General features: G+C 48.8%; 1 protein-coding gene across 1 annotated transcript in view; it reads left to right on the top strand.

Annotated features, from left to right (window-relative positions):
• The window catches only part of PRAG1 (PEAK1 related, kinase-activating pseudokinase 1), a 148495-nt gene that overhangs the window by 19875 nt on the left and 109926 nt on the right, over positions 1 to 18694 (top strand). The gene's annotated exons all lie outside the window — the stretch shown is intronic.

Below are 18694 nucleotides of genomic sequence, written 5' to 3' on the forward strand. Positions count from 1 at the left end.
ATTTTTTTTATGAAGTTTTTTTGTCAGAAACCAAATCAATCAACAAGAGCGATTAACACGCATAGACATAACAGGAGGCAAATAAATTTTTAGTATGACTCTTAATCCAGTGTCCATCACCCCACATGACCCTTTTGTTTTATTAGCACACTTTCCATATATTTTCCAAAAGCTCTTTGAAAAGTGTTCACTTGAAGAGTGCTTTGGGCACCTCTGTATGTACAAAATAAAGCACGGTTGCCAGGGGTCGCAGCGACCTCAAGCACTGCCTTTGTGACCCCTGGCCTCAGAGGGGTAAAATCAATGCCTGGAGCCCAAGTGTAACTCGCCTTAATGGACGTCAGTTGGGGCTCCACTTCCCCGGCTTTCTATCAATGTTTTTATTACAGAAAATAGTGGATAATATTATTCACTATTATCTGGCAATTAAGGTAAGCAAAAAATGCCTTTAAATGTATGTCGTATGCATGCTTGCAGGTAAGTGTGCTTATGTGAATATGTGTAAGCATGTCTCTGTGTCTCAGACTAAAGGTCCAATGGTGTGTGATGTCACTTCCAGCTACCCCTGGCATTTTGATGAATTGACACCCATGGCTAGATACCAACCCCATCACGTTGTCTCTTCGCACGCACACTCTCGATATTAGTATCTTGGAACAAATTCCCTCAGTCTCTTGGGTTTAATAGTGCTCTTGTTTCTTCCTGGCTGAGTGTAGATGGGTGACAACTATTTCTCTGATGCACTGTAACCATATGGTATATTTTCATGGTGGAAGAAATCGTCCGGTTAGAGCCACAGCTATTCGGAGCACAGGTGCAGCACACCTCCATTGCAAGGAAGATGGAGCTATGGCGAAGAATAGTGGACAGGGTCAACGCTGTGGGACAGCACCCAAGAAATCGGGAGGACATCAGGAAAAGGTGGAACGACCTACGGGGGAAGGTGCGTTCTGTGGTCTCAAGACACCACCTGGCGGTTCAGCGGACTGGCGGCGGACCCCCACCTCCTCCCCCACAACTAACAACATGGGAGGAGCAGGTCTTGGCGATTCTGCATCCTGAGGGCCTCGCAGGAGTAGGTGGAGGAATGGACTCTGGTAAGTCAAATCTTAACTATTACATCCCCCACCCTACCTGCATGCCAGCACATAACCCCACCCTCACCCCCATCACTCCAACTCCTCACAAATGTCCCTACATCACAAACCACACATCCTAACACCAAGCCCTGCATGCAACAACAAAGCATCTACACCCATCACTAAAGCATGCCCACTGCACATACCCATACAACCCCCTAAACCATCATCACACAAGGTCCCACACAGGAATGCAAGCACTGGGGTACACGGTCACCCACCTATTGTACACCATGACACATACAGATGTAATAACCATCCTTTTATACCCCTGCAGGACCCCTACCTAACGTCACCGGACAGGAGGGTCCACACATGTCCACACCACCAACAGAGGAGGCACACAGTGATGACAGCAGCTCTGTCCAACTGGATCTAGATGACCAGCCCGGCCCACTGGGGACCTCGGGACAGCCGGTTCCCCTCACCCAGTCACAGGCCACCACAGACCTTCCCCCTCTGGAAACACCAACACAGCACCCACCCAGCGGGCCCATACCTCCGTCCCCAGGACACGTCAATCAGCAGTGTGTCGACCACTACAGGGAACCCAGGCTAACCCACCACCCCAACAACAACAGGGACCTGGGGGCAGTGGTAGTGGGCACACGGTCCAGGGGACGGAGGCCCAGGAACACAGGGGAACTGGGAGGGCTGCTGTGCGACAGGGGGCGTACAGGCCAAGGGAACCCACTCTCCACGAGGCCCTCTCCTCCATCATGGGAGCCTACCACCACTCCCAGGAGACGATGGCAACGGTACTGGCCAAGTTTCAGGACACCCAGCGCCTGCAGGAGGCACAGTATATGGGCTTCAGGGAGGAACTCAGAACCATCAGCTCCACCCTGGGCACCATCGTAGGGGTGCTGAAGGAACTACTCAACACCAGGAGGGACACTGTGGCACTAAAAGGGGCCCCTGACACTAGCATGGACAATGAACTGCCCACCACCTCTGGCGGCGCTAGTGGACAGGATGCCCCACCACAGGACCACCACACCAGCACTCCACCCCCTGCAGAGGGAGAACCACCCCGCAAACGGTCCCTGAGATCCAGGACAAAGACAGAGCACGATGCCAAGACCCCCGCCAAGAAACGAGACCACCCTGATTGTCATCCAACTGTCCCACTTTGTCACCCTGTCCATCCTTAAACTGCCCCAGCTCCCCTTCCTATGCCCGTATGGGCAATGCACCTGTGAGACTAATAGACTGGACTCTGCCATGGACATTCCTCCGCCATCACCCCTCACCAATTCACTACCCCCTCCAATATTGAGCACTTAAATAAACACACTTAAAGCACAAAACAAACTGGAGTCTGTCTGTGATTTCGAAATAGTGTATTAGCAATTACTGTGACAAAATGCTCTTTCAATTGTAATGTCAACATACCTATGTCACACAGCTCTAGTCCATGAGGAATCTAAGCAGATGTCACACAGTGGGACCCACATCTGTGAAATCGTAAGGGAAAGTGACAACTCAGTGACCATACACTGGGTGAAAACGACAGACAGTAGAGAGGTAGTAGTGTTTAAGTACATGTAGTAGGCAGGTCTGTACTCTTACCTGTGACTCACTGAGTCCCTGTTGTTCATGGCTTCTTCCTCTGCTTCCTCGTCTTCACTGTCCACAGGCTCCACAGCTGCAACAACACCGCCATCTGGACCATCCTCCTGCAGAAAAGGCACCTGTCATCGCAATGCCAAGTTATGAAGCATACAGCAGGCCATGATGATCTGGCACACCTTCTTTGGTTAGTAGAATAGGGATCCACCTGTCATATAGAGGCACCTGAACCTGGCCTTCAGGAGGCCGAAGGTCCGCTCGATCACCCTCCTAGTTCACCCATGGGCCTCATTGTAGCGTTCCTCTGCCCTTGTCCTGGGATTCCTCACTGGGGTCAGTTGCCATGACAGGTTGGGGTAACCAGAGTCACCTGCAAATGGTGAGGGATAACTGTTAGACACGCTCTAACCTGGAGGGATATACCCAGACAACCATTCCCACTGACTTGCCTCCAGGTGCTCACCTAATAGCCACACACAGTGCCTCTGGAGTTGACCCATCACATAAGGGATGCTGCTATTCCACAGGATGTAGGCGTCATGCACTGAGCCAGGGAACTTGGCATTCACATGGGAGATGTACTGGTCTGCCAAACATACCATCTGTGCATTCATAAAATGATAACTCTTCCGGTTTCTGTAAACCTGTTCACTCCTGAGGGGGGCACCAAAGCCACATGGGTCCCATCAATGGCACCTATGATGTTGGGGATATGTCCCAGGGCATAGACAACCCCTTTCACTGTAGGCAAATCCTCCACCTGAGGGAAAACGATGTAGCTCCGCATGTGTTTCAGAAGGGCAGACAACACTCGGGACAATACGTTGGAAAACATAGGCTGGGACATCCCTGATGCTATGGCCACTGTTGTTTGAAAAGACCCACTTGCAAGGAAATGGAGCACTGACAGCTCCTGCACTTGAGGGGGTATTCCTGTGGGATGGCGGATTGCTGACATCAGGTCTGGCTCCAACTGGGTACACAGTTCCTGGATTGTGGCACGGTCAAGCCTGTATGCGATAATCACATGTCGCTCCTCCATTGTCGACAGGTCCACCAACTGTCGGTACACCGGAGGATGCCGCCATCTCCTCACATGTCCCAGTGGACGGTGCCTATGAAGGACAACAGCGAGCACAGAGTCAAACAACTCAGAGGTACGTACCCACAGTTTACCCAGAACACCAATCATACACAAAGGGTGGCCTGTATGTGTGTTGAGTCTAGGCCTAGGTATGTGTGATGCAGTTGGAAATGAAGCCATGTGGGCCCCTGAAATGGCGGCTGCCTGACCTCTAAAGTGGGACAGTGGGATGTGAGGTAACTGCGCTGGCGTTGTACACCGTCACGGTAGGCGGTCGAAGACCGCAGCTCAATGCTCATTGGTTAACATTGGACCCTATGGGTCCCAGGAGCCAATGACGATGTACGCCGGCGGTGACGGTACGCACCGCCGCGGACGTGACTGCCATTTTCTATCTCTTCAATCACTCAATACCTGATCTTCGACAGGAGAGGACCTACACTGCAAGTGCTGCTGTGACCTCGGTCTGGAAGAGACAATGGCTCGTGCGTCTGGGGAAAGGGCCCCTGCCTTCACATCAGAGGAGTTGGAGAAGCTCGTGGATGGGGTCCTCCCCCAGTACACGCTACTCTACGGTCCTCCAGACAAACAGGTAAGTACACAGGGAGCATGTTGTATGGGCTATGCCTGTGTGGAGAGGGCTGGATGTAAGAAGGAAGGGGGGAGAGTGCTGCGTGCATGAAAGACGGTGAGTGCATGTGCCACATGGCAAGAGTAGGGATGGGGGCCAATCACTCTGACGGTGCAGTTGGTAATAACTTCTCTTTTTCCCCTGTACATTTCATGTAGGTCAGCGCCCACCAGAAAAAAGACATTTGGTGTGCCATCGCCAAGGACGTCCAGACCCTGGGGGTCTACCACAGACGGAACACCCACTGCCGAAAAAGATGGGAGGACATTCGCCGCTGGAGCAAGAAGACGGCGGAGGCTCAGCTGGGGATGGCCTCCCAACGTGGGTGGGGTGCCCGTCGCACCATGACCCCCCTGATGTTCAGGATCCTGGCGGTGGCCTACCCGGAGTTGGATGGGAGCTTGAGTGCACCACAGCAGCCACAAGGGGGTGAGTACACGCTCATTCTGCTGACTTTGCGCGCAGTGGAGGGGTCTGGGTGGGGGAGGTGGGCTGTGGGTTTCCCTAGGCCAGGGCGAGTTCCGTAGGCAAGACCCCTCCGTAAGGCAGGTCATGTGGCACCCCATCCCACCTCTGTAGAGTGCCATGTACATCTAGTCATGCCCCTGTGTCATTTATGTGTGCAGATGTTGTCCATAGCCTTGTAGGCCATTTCCCAGGAATTGAACAGTGGAGCCCAAGAGCGCGGCGTAGTGCAGGGGACTTCTGTGTCTGTCGTGTCCGCCAACGGTAGCGGTAATGCATGCACTGAACATGTCTTTCTTCTGTCTCCCCCCCCCCCTTTTTGTGGTCTCCCTGTTCTTGTGTGCATTAGTATCATCAGGCGGAGGAGCACTGGCCTGGAGGGCGACACTACGGAGTCTGAATTCACCAGTGGGATGGAGGGCGAGGGGAGCTCCACGGCGGGGACAGGAGCTGACACCAGCGACACGGACTCGTCCTCTGATGGGAGCTCCCTTGTTGTGGTGGCAACATCTGTGCCCCCTGCATCCACAGGTACAGCCGCCACCCCCCTACCGGCACCGCCCTCCCCTCAGCCTTTGCCCCGTGCCCGCTCACCCAGGAGGGTGGGCATCACCTTCGCCCCAGGCACCTCAGGCCCTGCCCCAGTCACCCCTGCTGCCCTCAGTGAGGAGGCCATTGACCTCCTCAGGTCCCTCACTGTTGGGCAGTCTACCATTTTGAATGCCATCCAGGGTGTAGAGAGGCAGTTGCAACAAACCAATGCATTCCTGGAGGGCATTCATTCTGGTCAGGCAGCCCTTCAGCGAGCTTTTCAGACTCTGGCCTCAGCACTGATGGCAGCCATTGTCCTTGTGTCTAGCCTCCCCCCTCCAACTTCCTCCACCCCGACCCAATCCCCTGTACCTCAGCCTATCACAAGCACACCTACAGACCAACATGCACACACGTCAACACCCAAGGGAAGCTCAGGCAAACATAAGCACCACACATCCCACAAGCATTCATGCAAGCATCACACACATGCAGACACACCAACATCCACTGCCTCCACTGTGTCCCCCTCCTCCTCATCTCCCTCCTCCCTCCCTGTCTTGTCTACACTCACACCTGCATGCACTACCTCTACAGCCACTACGTCCCTCTCCAGCACACACACCACCACACCCCGCTCACGTGCAGTCACCACCCCACTACCATTCACACGTCCCCTGTGTCCTCTCCCAGTGTGTCTGTGACGCCCCCTCCCAAGATACACAAATGCAGGCACACTCCCACCCAACAGCCATCCACCTCACGACAGCCTCCAGCGCATGCACCTTCACCCAAAGTCACCAAACGTACACCTCCTACAACCACCACCTCTTCCTCCACTCCCAAACCCCCTCCAGCTACCCGTCCCAGTGTGTCCAAAAAACTTTTCCTGTCCAACCTTGACTTCTTTCCCACACCTCCCCCACCCCGTCCACCTCATAGGTCCCGAACTAGCACCTCAGCCACAACATCTCTGGGACCATTGGTGCCTGTAGTCACCGGAATCTGGAGTGCACCGCCCACCAGGGCAGCCAGTGTGGCACGGAGCCACAGCACAGACAGTCCCCCACCTGTGAAGCATCAGAAGTTGGCCAGTGCCCGGCGGGAGAGGGGGAAGACTCCAGCCACCAAAGCCGCTCCCAGGGGTCCCAGTGGGAGTGTGGAGTTAGCTGTGACACCTTCCAAGGTGGGGAAGGGCCACAAGAAACCCGGCAAGTCTGGGAAGAGCAGCACGGCGGAGAAGACCGCCATCATCCCTGATGCCCAGGAGGCCAGCACCAGCCCAGCTGCCCAGGAGACCACCGCCAGCACCATCCCACCTGCCCAGGAGGCCACCGCCAGCACCATCCCACCTGCCCAGGAGGCCACCGCCAGCACCATCCCACCTGCCCAGGAGGCCACCGCCAGCACCAGCCCAGCTGCCCAGGAGGCCACCGCCAGCACCAGCCCACCTGGCCAGGAGGCCACCGCCAGCACTAGCCCCGCTGGGCCATGAAGGACCGCCAGCAAAAGCCCTGCTGGGCCATGAAGGACCGCCAGCAGCTGAGACCCTGCAATGGAGACCGCCATCTCAATCACCGCTGCACAGGGCACCGCCATCTCAAGCACCGCTGAACAGGGCACCGCCATCTCAAGCACTGCTGAACAGGGCACCGCCATCTCAAGCACCGCTGGCCCATGAGCGGCAAGGGCACTGACGCAACTGAGTCCGTCACGGGGTGAATGATGCACTCTGGGCACCATGCCCCCTCCAAAACCAGTGGAGAGATACATCCACTACCTCAGTCCTTTGCAGGATGAAGCACTCTGGGCACAAAGCCCCCTCCAGAACCAGTGGAGAGATACATCCACTACCTCAGTCCTTGGCAGGATGAAGCACTCTGGGCACAAAGCCCCCTCCAGAACCAGTGGAGAGATACATCCACTACCTCAGTCCTTGGCAGGATGAAGCACTCTGGGCACAAAGCCCCCTTCAGAACCAGTGGAGAAAGGCATCCACTCCCTCTGTACTTAGCAGGATGAAGCACTCTGGGCACAAAGCCCCCTCCAGAACCATTGGAGAGATACATCCACTACCTCAGTCCTTGGCAGGATGAAGTACTCTGGGCACAAAGCCCCCTCCAGAACCAGTGGAGAAAGGCATCCACTACCACTGTTCTTAGCAGGATGAAGCACTCTGGGCACAAAGCCCCCTCCAGAACCAGTGGAGAGATACATCCACTACCTCAGTCCTTGGCAGGATGAAGCACTCTGGGCACAAAGCCCCCTCCAGAACCAGTGGAGACTATTATCCACTTGAGGGACTGTGGCTTTGCACTCCCCAGGATTGAACAGTGGGCAGCCCACCCACTTGTGAGACTTGAGAGACTGTGGCTTTGCACTCCCCAGGATTGAACAGTGGGCAAGTCACCCACTTGTGAGACTTGAGAGACTGTAGCTTTGCACTCCCCAGGATTGAACAGTGGGCAAACCACCCACTGTAGAGACTTGAGAGACTGTGGCTTTGCACTCCCCAGGATGGAACAGTGGGCATGTGGCCCCCTCGTGGATTTGGCGTCGTGCACTCAAGTGGCTGAGGTGCCCCCCCTTTCCCTCCCCCTGAGGTGCCTGTTTAGTTGCTGTCTGATGCCCCTGCAGTGTTCTCTCCGTCATGGTCGGGGATCTTGTGTGGGCCTCGCCCATACCTGTGGTCCCAGTGTTCCACAGACTTTCTTTTCTTAGAGCACTACCTGGACTACTATGCTTGGTATATATTATGTACATGGTGTATATATATATTTCTGCCTACTTGCTTTTAATATATTACAATGGTTACACTCATTTTCTATTGTCTTTGCATTCTTCCGGGGTGTTTGGGGGGTGTAACTGTGATGTATTGATATGCATTAGTATGTGTGTTGTAGTGGGTGAGGGTGGGGTTGGGGGTGGGGGTGTTGCGTGTGTGTGTCCCTGTTTTTTTCCCTCCCCCCTCCCCTGTGTCGTAGGTGCAGTACTCACTGTGGTCTTCGCCACCGGCGTTCATGCTCCTGGTAGAGGAGCAGGAAGACTATTGCAGGGAGAATTTGGAGTTCCGGGTCCATGGCGTCCTCGTGGAGTGTGTAGAGGTGAGTGTTTTTCCTTCGGGATTCCTGTTTCTGCTGTGTTTTTATCCGCGGTGAATCCGCCCCGGAAAAGGTGGCGGATTGGCCTGTCATAATAGTGAGGGCGGTACATTGTCTCCCGCCTGTCTGTTGGCGGTGACGCCAAGCTGTTTGTTTGTACCGCCGTGGCGGTAGTAGTGTTAAAGTGGCTGTTCATATGATTGCTCCTTGTCTGGAGTGGCACTATGAGCAAAAAACAGTGAACTTGAATACAGCTCAGAGTAACTACCCATGGCAGAAATAAATTCAAACATTCCACCCATGAATTTCTTGTTTTCCCAGTGTAGCACTGTCTGTGGAATGGATATGCCCTGCCATTGGTCCCATAGTTTACTGTTTCACACAGTTCAACTGCATTTCGTTGATGAGGGCCAGCAAGGCTGAAGCTGCTCTTGGGTTACTTGGGTTGCTATTCGGGGATGTGGCCTGGCACTCTGAGCTGGAAGAGGGCCAAGGCTCATTTGTATATGGGTGTTCCTATGTGGAGTGCACAGTGACCACAAAGATGATGGACTGGAATGTGGGCTGAGGTGATTACCGGTGTCTGAGATTAATTCAAGCATTTCATCCATCACTTTTTCTGTTTTTGAAGGATATCTGTCACAGTGGCCCAAACTGTAATAGGGCCTGGGCGATTGTGTTTTTTATTCATTACATGACAGGTTGGACATTGGGTTCAATGCTGAGTGATATTTGCATTAACCCCAGGCTAAATAAAATGCTGTAAGAAAGAACCTTGTTATTTTGTCCTTGTCCTGCCGACAGCCAGCTAAATGGCCATTGATTAGCTGTAACGCTTGCTCTAGGAAGAGTTGGAATATGACTTTGCTGAAGCATAAGCTGGTCTTTTAGCTTTAGAAATTGATGGTGTGAACCTTTCTGATGCTGGAAATTGGCCCTCTGAGTTAACAGCAAGGGTCTGTTTTTGTTTTTGAAGTTCAGCGTGCATGTGGTTTCATCATTCTCTTGAGCTGCCCAGAAGGTATCATTATGCCAAACTAGTTTCCAGTACATGGCCTCTTGTTTCTCTCTAGTTGATATCTTACAAGTCATTTTTATCTTTTTATTTAGCCTTTTTTGGTTGTTTTTTTACTTGTCTATGTCATATTTTTTCTCTAGGTATATCTAGTATACAACATAAGTCTCCTTCCAGTATGTTTACGTAAGCATGGGTACCACGAAGTAGGTCAAAGAATTGGGTAACACTGGCTTTAATTACTACTGGTTGTGGTCATACTTAATATAGTAGGACTCAACTAAGGGCTGGCTTTAGGGTGGTGTGACCAGTGCTACTACAAAGGGCGCTGACTTTGGTGGGAGGAGCAGTGTTTAAAAGTAACTTATCTGTTTAAAAGCACTTGAACTTTCTATCATGCCCAACAGTTTCAGGCAACAATAAAAATGTTAAAATAACTCTAGTGATTAATGTTAACGCTGGGGAGAGATCGGAATTTTGTCTTTGACTTTTCAGAAAGTAGTGCAGAGGGATAATGTGCCTGCTGCAAAGAATGTGTACCATGCAGATCACAAAACTGAGTGTGAGTGAACTGTGAGTAGCGCTTTAAGGAAAAATAAGATGTATGTCAGAGATGGACTTTGGAGAGATGAGGGGCACTGTTGGAGAGTGATAGTGAGGAAATCTGTGGTGGGTGCCCACAAAGATTGTTTCACCGGCCACCACGAGCAATAAACCAGGTACTCCTCCAACTTTCACTAAAACTGGAAAAATTCCCAAACTTAACTCTACTTCCTCTAGCTGGATATCTCTGATTATGAGCCAGATAATGCCAGCCCTTACTCTAAAGCCTATTTGAGCAAGTTTTGGAATAATTTTTTAAAACATTTTTTATAGGATTTTCCCAAGAGTATTGAGGGGGGGGGGGTAGGTGGAGGGGTAGAGTGTGCACTGTAAATTATACATAAAATTGACATGAGTTCCAACCTGCAATACACGTTAATGTTTGGTTAAACACACATCGCATCTGAATTGATCCATGTGTCTGACAATACTACTGTACTGTGTGATGGCACAGGGTGCCACATATATAATGAAATCTGCAGTACAGAATGCATGTGAACCTCGGATTCAGGGAAGGGGGTATAACTGGGAGGGGGCAGTGAGCATGAAAGAGTGATAATCCAATATGTCTGTATCCATGTGAGGGACATTGGATAGAAGAGTGTCATGAGTTGAGGCATAGGGTTTTGTCACTGTGGGGAGGTGCGTGAGTGGAACAGGATATAACTGGGAGAATGGGCAAGGGTGCATGCAATGGGCCCGTAAGGGTGATAGAAATGAAGGTCTTCAAGGTGGCCAGTGATCACTGTGTACATTTTGTTGGAAGTCATTTAGTAAGGTAGCCCACTGCAGAGACATGGGCTGTTTTCCGAGACCGTGAGCTTCCTCACCATGGAGCGCCTGCCCCTGAGATAGGTAAATTGTAATTGCGTTCATATAGCGCGTACTATCCCTGATGAGCCGTTGAAGTGTTTTAGGCCAAGCAGCACGCTGCTCCACAACCCAAGGTTAGTGGTTAGCCCAGTGTTATTGGTTACTCTTAGTTATTGGGATTCATTGTGTGTGCTCAAGCATTCCATGCAGTCATTCCAGATTTTTTATTGTGGACCAAATTAAAAGGGGTAGTTGAGATTATTGGTGGGTGGTAAGTGAGCTTTTGCACGTGGTTGGTGGGAATAATGGATGAAACAGAGGAGTTTGGGTATTGTTAAATTGCATAGGTGTGACCTTAAGAGGAATGAGGAGAGATTGTGATCTTGCAAATGAGTTCTGGAAATTTTGAAGAAATACAGAAATAGCGAATAAGGCAAACGTGCATGTGACAGAGTAGGTTGTTCTCAGAAAGAGGAGGCTTGCAGAAAATGTATAAGAGGAAGACATCCATTTAAAAGGAAATTAAACGATTTAAAGAGAAAAAAAAGAATATGCAGCACTCAGAAGTTTTAAATTAAAGGTCAGTATTTCATGCCGGATTTAAGGAATGTAGAGAATATTTTGGAGACATGCAGTTTGAGGATGCAAGAATGTAGAAAGAAGCAACAATATTGCTAGTACTATATTAAGTATTTTTGGTAAGCACTAGAATTATGTAAACTGCTTGTCTGCTGCTGCTAGACCCCATTTCAAGCCAGGTCAGTTGATCAGCTGAAGGGTGGAAAATGAAATATAATGGCTACAGGTATATGTTGACAAATATGAATAGTTTTAAACTGCACTCACAAGAAGCAGTAAACTCAAGATCATAACAGCGTGAGAAAATACATAAGAAAGACTGTACACATTAAACAGGAGAGTCTGGTATTCATCCTCAGGTTTGGCTCACAGTATTAATTTTATGACAAGACCGGAGGCTCTATTATGCGTTCTTTTCTTACTTTAATTCAAACAGCAGCAGTCAAGAAACTACAACTCCCAGAAAGGTTAGTTGAAAAACTGACCAATGGGAGCAAACAATAACCTGAACTGGACCAATAGGAATGGGCCATAAACCATAGAGAGTACCCTTGACTGCAAGCAGCCCTCTTTTTTTTCTTGCTGCTCGCAGTCAAGATAAGTACTCTCCTTTGGTCTCCTTCGTATTTCATGTTTTATTTTCCTTTATATTCCAACATTTAAAGTGTTATTGTAGTTTTATTGCTTAAGCATTCTATAGCATATCTTATTTGCTGTTTACCGCTTTGTGGCGGAATTTTATCCCGTTCCCCCCCCCCCCCACCTCCACCTCCTAGCTCTGGCCTCCTATGCGCGCGCTCTGTCGAGCGTTCCATCGCGCAGTTCGTTTTACCTTGTCAGCGCGCGTCTTGTTTGAACGCGCGTCTGACAGGAAAACATTTTACCGGCTCAGTGCGTCTTCGCCACGGCTTGTTCTTCCTCTCGGCATCTCGCGGCAGGCCCAGAAGACAGCGTTCTCTCCGCTGTCGCTCCTCGGTGCCGTCGCGCCTTTCATTTAACTTCCTCTCCTTCCAGGTCTCCGCCTTGGGGGAGGAGCTAGTTAGTTTTGGAGCGTGTTGCTCCAGTTAACCCCTCATAGCCCTGCATTTTATTCATTTTCAGCACATTGCTGGGTCCTTGGTATTCCTTCTAATTTTAACTGTTTTCTGGCATGGAATCAGGGAGTTCTCCCTCACGGTCTTCCTCTCAGGAGGAGGAGGAATCTTTTCAAGACTTGAACAAGTTTATCCAGTCCTCGGTAAAGCACGCTATGAAAGCGTCCATGCAAAAAATGTCAAAGAATATCGAAAATTCTGTTTTGTCCATGATGTCCAAATCTATGGCCTATTCTGCGGGGGAAAGCATAAAACGGAAACTATCCTCTTCCAAATCACGCAAAGGTGCACAGACAGGAAGTGAGCTTGACTCACACCAGACTGAGGACTTGATTCCTCCCAGGCCTCCTTCAAAGGAGGGGATTTCAACCAAAAATACGGCTACTCAATCAAAATGCAAATCTAAACTGAAGCATATTTCTGTGCCTAAAAAAATCGTGATTTCAAAGATTTTGGACTCGGACGATGAGGACTTGGATGAGTTATCTCAATCTGATAATCTGAATGATACGTTGTCCCCTCCTTCCCCCAAACGTATCAAATCTGCGGCAAGTGGTCCTTCTACCAGCATAGTTGACTCGGAGGGTGTTCCCATGTTCGATCCCTCCCTCATTCAACACCCTAACTCAACCGAATGGCTACCACTAGACCATGTAGGTGAATACATCTCTTCCCGCCTACGTCTTCCTTTAGACAAACAAACCAGGTCCAAACTAAAATCAGAATGTCCTAGACCATCACTAGATTCCAATATTACAGCTACCCCAACTATTGATGATTCCCTCATCACTTTCTTTACTAAGTTCTGTAAAGATCCCCGTAAGGGAGTGGATAAGGCCTGGACCACTTGTCAGGACAAGCTTTTAGACGTGGTGGGCCCTCTTGCAAGGATCTTCGACATAGCTGAATCGGCCAGATTAGAGGAATCACCTATTGATCCCTTGGATCTTTCCCTTTGGACTCAGCGGGCATTTTGTTTTTTGGGCAATGCAAATTCGGCTATTATACACGAAAGACGCAAGGGTCTTTTATTTAAAATGGACCCCAAGCTGGCTAACTTGGCCACTCGAGACCCCGGCATCCAGGCTGACGGGAAGCTCTTTAGAGATAATTTTATAAAAGACGTCAGTCGCTTCGTTTCAACGTTTTCATCCTTGGACAAAGCCCAACAAAACCTCAAAAAAGTCTTTAACCAACGTGTTTTTGCCCGGGCCGGTAGAGGTAGGAGCCGCTTTACCGGCCGTTCATACAGGAATCAAGGCTCAAGAGGATATGCCAACTCATTCAATTCCTACTCTCACGAGTTCAAACCCCAGTTCTACCCTCAACAAACTAGGGTTTTCCGCAACCGTGGCCAGCGCTCCTCCAGACCGCCCATTAATCAAGGTAAGCCAACCTTCTGGCCCTCCCATAGGAGGTCGCCTGCGTTTCTTCCTTCAAAAGTGGAAGTCAATCTCTGCAGATCCTTGGGTACTATCAACCGTTCAGGGATTTCAAATCGAATTTTTTTCCCTCCCTCACCAATCTTGTCTTCCTCCCCTACCAAAATTTTCTCTGGAAATGTCCTCTCTAATCTCTTTAGAAGTTCAATCTCTCTTAGAAAAAGACGCCATCCATTCTTGCACACCAGACCCATCCGGGTTCACCAGTTCCATATTCCTTGTCCACAAAAAGAACAAAAAACTAAGACCAGTAATCAACCTGAAGTCTTTCAACCAGTTTGTCATCTACCGACACTTCAAGATGGAAACTATTATCCATCTCAGGGATATCTTGCTCCAGTTCGACTGGTTAGTCAGACTGGACCTATAAGATGCATACCTGACGGTTCCTATTCATCCTTCTCACAGAAAGTTTTTGCAATTTCTTTGGAATTCAAAAACGTATCACTTTTCCTCCCTTCCTTTCGGACTATCTTCCGCTCCCTGGTGCTTCACAAAACTATTGAGACCGGTGGTAACCTTCCTTCGCTCCCTAGGTATCAGACTGATTATTTATCTCGACGACATTCTGATCATGCACCAAGACAAATCTTCTTTACTGTCTCACCTGCAGATTGCGTCCAGTCTCCTCTCAGATCTCGGTTTCATTATAAACCACGAAAAGTCGGTTCTTCTGCCCTGTCAACAAATAGAGTTCCTCGGTTTTGAAATCGATTCAGTTTCAGCGGCTCTTTTCCTTCCCCGGTCCAAAGTCTCCGCAATAAAAAAAGAACTAATCTTAACTCTCCAAAAAGAGGTTATATCTCTCAGAACCCTCGCGAGGGTCGTCGGCCTTCTCTCGTCCTCCATTCAGGCCATTTTTCCTGGACCTCTCCATTATCGCGCCCTCCAGCGCCTCAAAATCCTTCATCTTCGTCGAGGCCTTGCTTATTCCGACCTCGTTACTTTAGATCAGGAATCCCGGATGGAAATTCAATGGTGGATATCCCATTTAGACGCTTGGAACGGCAGGTCCATCTTCCCCTCTGTGCCCGATCTTGTGTTAGAATCCGATGCAAGTCTAACGGGCTGGGGCGCCCGCTGTGGTTCGACATCGACTGGCAGTATATGGTCCATAGAGGAGTTCAGATTGCACATAAACTGTTTAGAGCTTCTTGCAGGCTCCTTTGCGATCAAAAGTTTCACAAAAAACAGAGCACGATGCTCCATTCTGCTGCGTATGGACAATATATCGGCGGTGCGTTACATCAATCACCTAGGGGGCACCAGGTCCAAACCACTGGCTTCGTTAGCCAAGAGTCTTTGGGATTTTTGTCTGTCCCACAAAATTTCCCTCTTAGCAGAATATCTTCCGGGAACTTTGAATTCCAATGCAGACTGGCATTCCCGTCATCTCACAGACTCCAGCGACTGGAAATTACACCAGTCGGTCTTTCACCGGATAGAAAGGAAATGGGGTCCTTTCCAAATAGATCTCTTTGCGTCCAGACTCAACACCCAGCTTCCCCACTTCTTCAGCTGGCGTCCCGATCCTCTGGCTCTGGCTACGGATGCCTTCCTACAAGACTGGTCCGGTTCCCTCAACTACGCCTTTCCTCCTTTTATCCTGATCAACAGGGTCCTGAACCAGGTCAGACGCCAGAGGGCATCCCTTGTCCTGCTAACTCCCTTTTGGCAATCTCAGGTTTGGTTCCCTCCCCTTCTCGAACTGGCAGTAGATTTTCCCATTCTACTCCCGACATTTCCATCTCTTATTCTCGATCCTTTCGGTCGACCTCACAATCTGATTCTCGATCAATCTTTAACACTCTCAGCCTGGCTCATTTCCGGTCTACCCAACACTCCCATGCTATTTCGGCAGAAGCTACAGAGTTCATCAATAACGCATGGGCACCCGGCACTAGAAGAGCCTACAAATCAGCTTGGACTCTTTGGTCAAGCTGGTGTCTGGGAAAGTGTTCCGATCCCTTTTCAGCGGATCTAAGTCTTATTGTTAATTTCCTAGCCGCCCAAGCGGGTTTAGGTAAGTCATACCGTACAATAAATCTTTACAGATCAGCTATTTCCATGAACCACTCAAATATTGACGGAAACCCTGTTGGGTCCCACCCGTTAATCTGTTGTCTACTGAAAGGAGTCAAACTCTCCAAACCCCCTTCCGCGAAATACTCATATCTCTGGGATATCTCCCTAGTCTTAAATCTCTTCCTCTCCTGGCCAGATAACTCAAGCCTTTCTCTCAAAATGCTATCTGCTAAACTTACCATGTTGTTATGTTTAATTTCTATAAAAAGGACTTCAGACGTTAAGGCATTAGATGTCTCTGCTCGACAATTTTTACCTTCAGGGGTTCTATTTCACATCTCCAAACGTACCAAAACCAATTTAAACTCAGTTTTCTACCCTTTCTTTCCGCATAAGCCAAAGTTATGTGTCGGTCTTTGTTTAAAAGAATACGAAAAAAGAACGGTTAACCTGAGAACGTCCTCCTCCAATCAATTATTGATTTCCTTTCGAAAACCCCACAATCCAGTGACTTCGGCAACTTTAGCCCGCTGGATCAAATTGATTCTGTCCCTTGCGGGAATAGACATTTCTATGTTCGGAGCCCATTCCTCCAGGGGGGCTATGGCCTCAAAAGCGTTCGCCATTGGGTCCACTTTAGAGGACATTCTCAGGTCAGCTGACTGGTCAAATGATAATGTTTTCAAAACGTTCTATTGCAAACCTGTCAGAACTGCCTCTTCTTTAGTTATTGATCAGCTTTAAACGCGCATAATAGAGCCTCTGGTCTTGTCATAAAATGTAGATTTTCCTAGTAATTTATGACGGAAAGTCTTAATTTTATTAAAGACACGGAGGCGAATATTATCCCACCACAGTACTTCTACTAATACGTACTTTTTTATTTCCCTCCCAGCGACTCCAGCACTGCCTCCAGCTTCCGGATAACTCTTCTAGTTCAATCGGTGCCATCCTCACGAGGAGACTGCTGGAGGTGTCATCACACCCGTCCCAGGATCAACTCCCTCAAGCATCGTCCTTTCGGCTCATCACCGTGGTTCAAGACTTGTGCTCCATCGTTTTATCTCTATCAATTGTTGGTCTTATTTACCCTTTGTTCTATGACTCTATCTGACTTGCTCGTTCAAGAAAAGAGGGCTGCCTGCAGTCAAGGGTACTCTCTATGGTTTATGGCCCATTCCTATTGGTCCAGTTCAGGTTATTGTTTGCTCCCATTGGTCAGTTTTTCAACTAACCTTTCTGGGAGTTGTAGTTTCTTGACTGCTGCTGTTTGAATTAAAGTAAGAAAAGAACGCATAATATTCGCCTCCGTGTCTTTAATAAAATTAAGACTTTCCGTCATAAATTACTAGGAAAATCTACATTGCAAACTAGAGTAGGATACATTTGAATGCCCCTGGTTGTGGCATGGTACAAGATGGAAGGTGAGGACAATCTCCCAGACATTTGAAGTGTATTGCCTGCATTCCAGGGGATGGAGGGAAGGAGGGGAATCCAAACACTGGTGTGGATGTGAGGATGGTTAAAGGGTTCCCTTTACTAATTCAATGAAAATATGCATTTTGAGAGTGATTTCTTCTGATTTTATGCTTTTGTCTGCATAAATATTATAAGTATATTTGCAGTTTTCCACATATTGTGCAGCTGATGTGGATTGCTTCTAGTCATTGCTGCCAAGTAAGACGACCTTTGAAACCGCTGTGAATGGCCATGATGTCTGGAGAGTGAGAAGTTCTCTAGGGCATAACACACACGGAATGTTTGGAAGAATATTTTTGGGCAGAAACACAGATTTTGAAAAACCTCTATGAATGTTACACATTGCTTTTATAAAGTGTGTGAAGCCATTGTTTTTTGCATTAACAGCTGTGTACAATTCAGGTGTTGCTGTTGACAGCTCGTTCCTCTCAACTCACCCTTATTTGTAGCGTCACCCAGCATGGCTTTATTTTCACACTCCCAAAACAGCATATGTTCCCATAAACTTTAATGGGGGTCACTCAATATGCAAAGCGTCCTCACTTTACAAAAATGGTTATTGTGTCACCCACCACAAACACCTTGCTTCGCTTTTCTAAATATGTAAATATGTTAAGAGGAGTACTGAACTCAGTGGTTCTTATTTATTAGAACTTCAGAGGATGAAAGGCTAAGTCATAACCTTTGGTCTGCAAGTCAATCAAAGGTGAGTCAGTACAGATTTATATGCTGCAGTTTACCACCTACACATTCTCTAAGCAATGGTTTTAGGTATTGCCTGTAGACTGCTTTAGCTGTCTGTTTTCAAAGCCCTATTGTGGACAGTTCCAGTACTTACAGAGGGCTTTGGGTCAGCCTATTGCTTACCATTGCTTGGTTTTCTTTTCAGTCTCACTTGCTTTCTTCTTTATGTATTTGTCTCTACTCTGGAGCTTAGGAGTTTTACCATCCTTTTGACTAGATAACTTGTATCCTTCCACTGCTTACTTTCAGGAAACTATGCGTTTTCTTTTTAATCAGCACTCCATAGGAATGCATCTTTTCTTGCTCTGTTCGTTGTGTTAGGTTTCCCTTCTCAAACTCCTTCTGCTGAACTGTCTGTGATTCTTCGCCCCACCACC

Source organism: Pleurodeles waltl, chromosome 1_2 (assembly GCF_031143425.1).
Source record: "Pleurodeles waltl isolate 20211129_DDA chromosome 1_2, aPleWal1.hap1.20221129, whole genome shotgun sequence".
NCBI lineage: Eukaryota > Metazoa > Chordata > Amphibia > Caudata > Salamandridae > Pleurodeles > Pleurodeles waltl.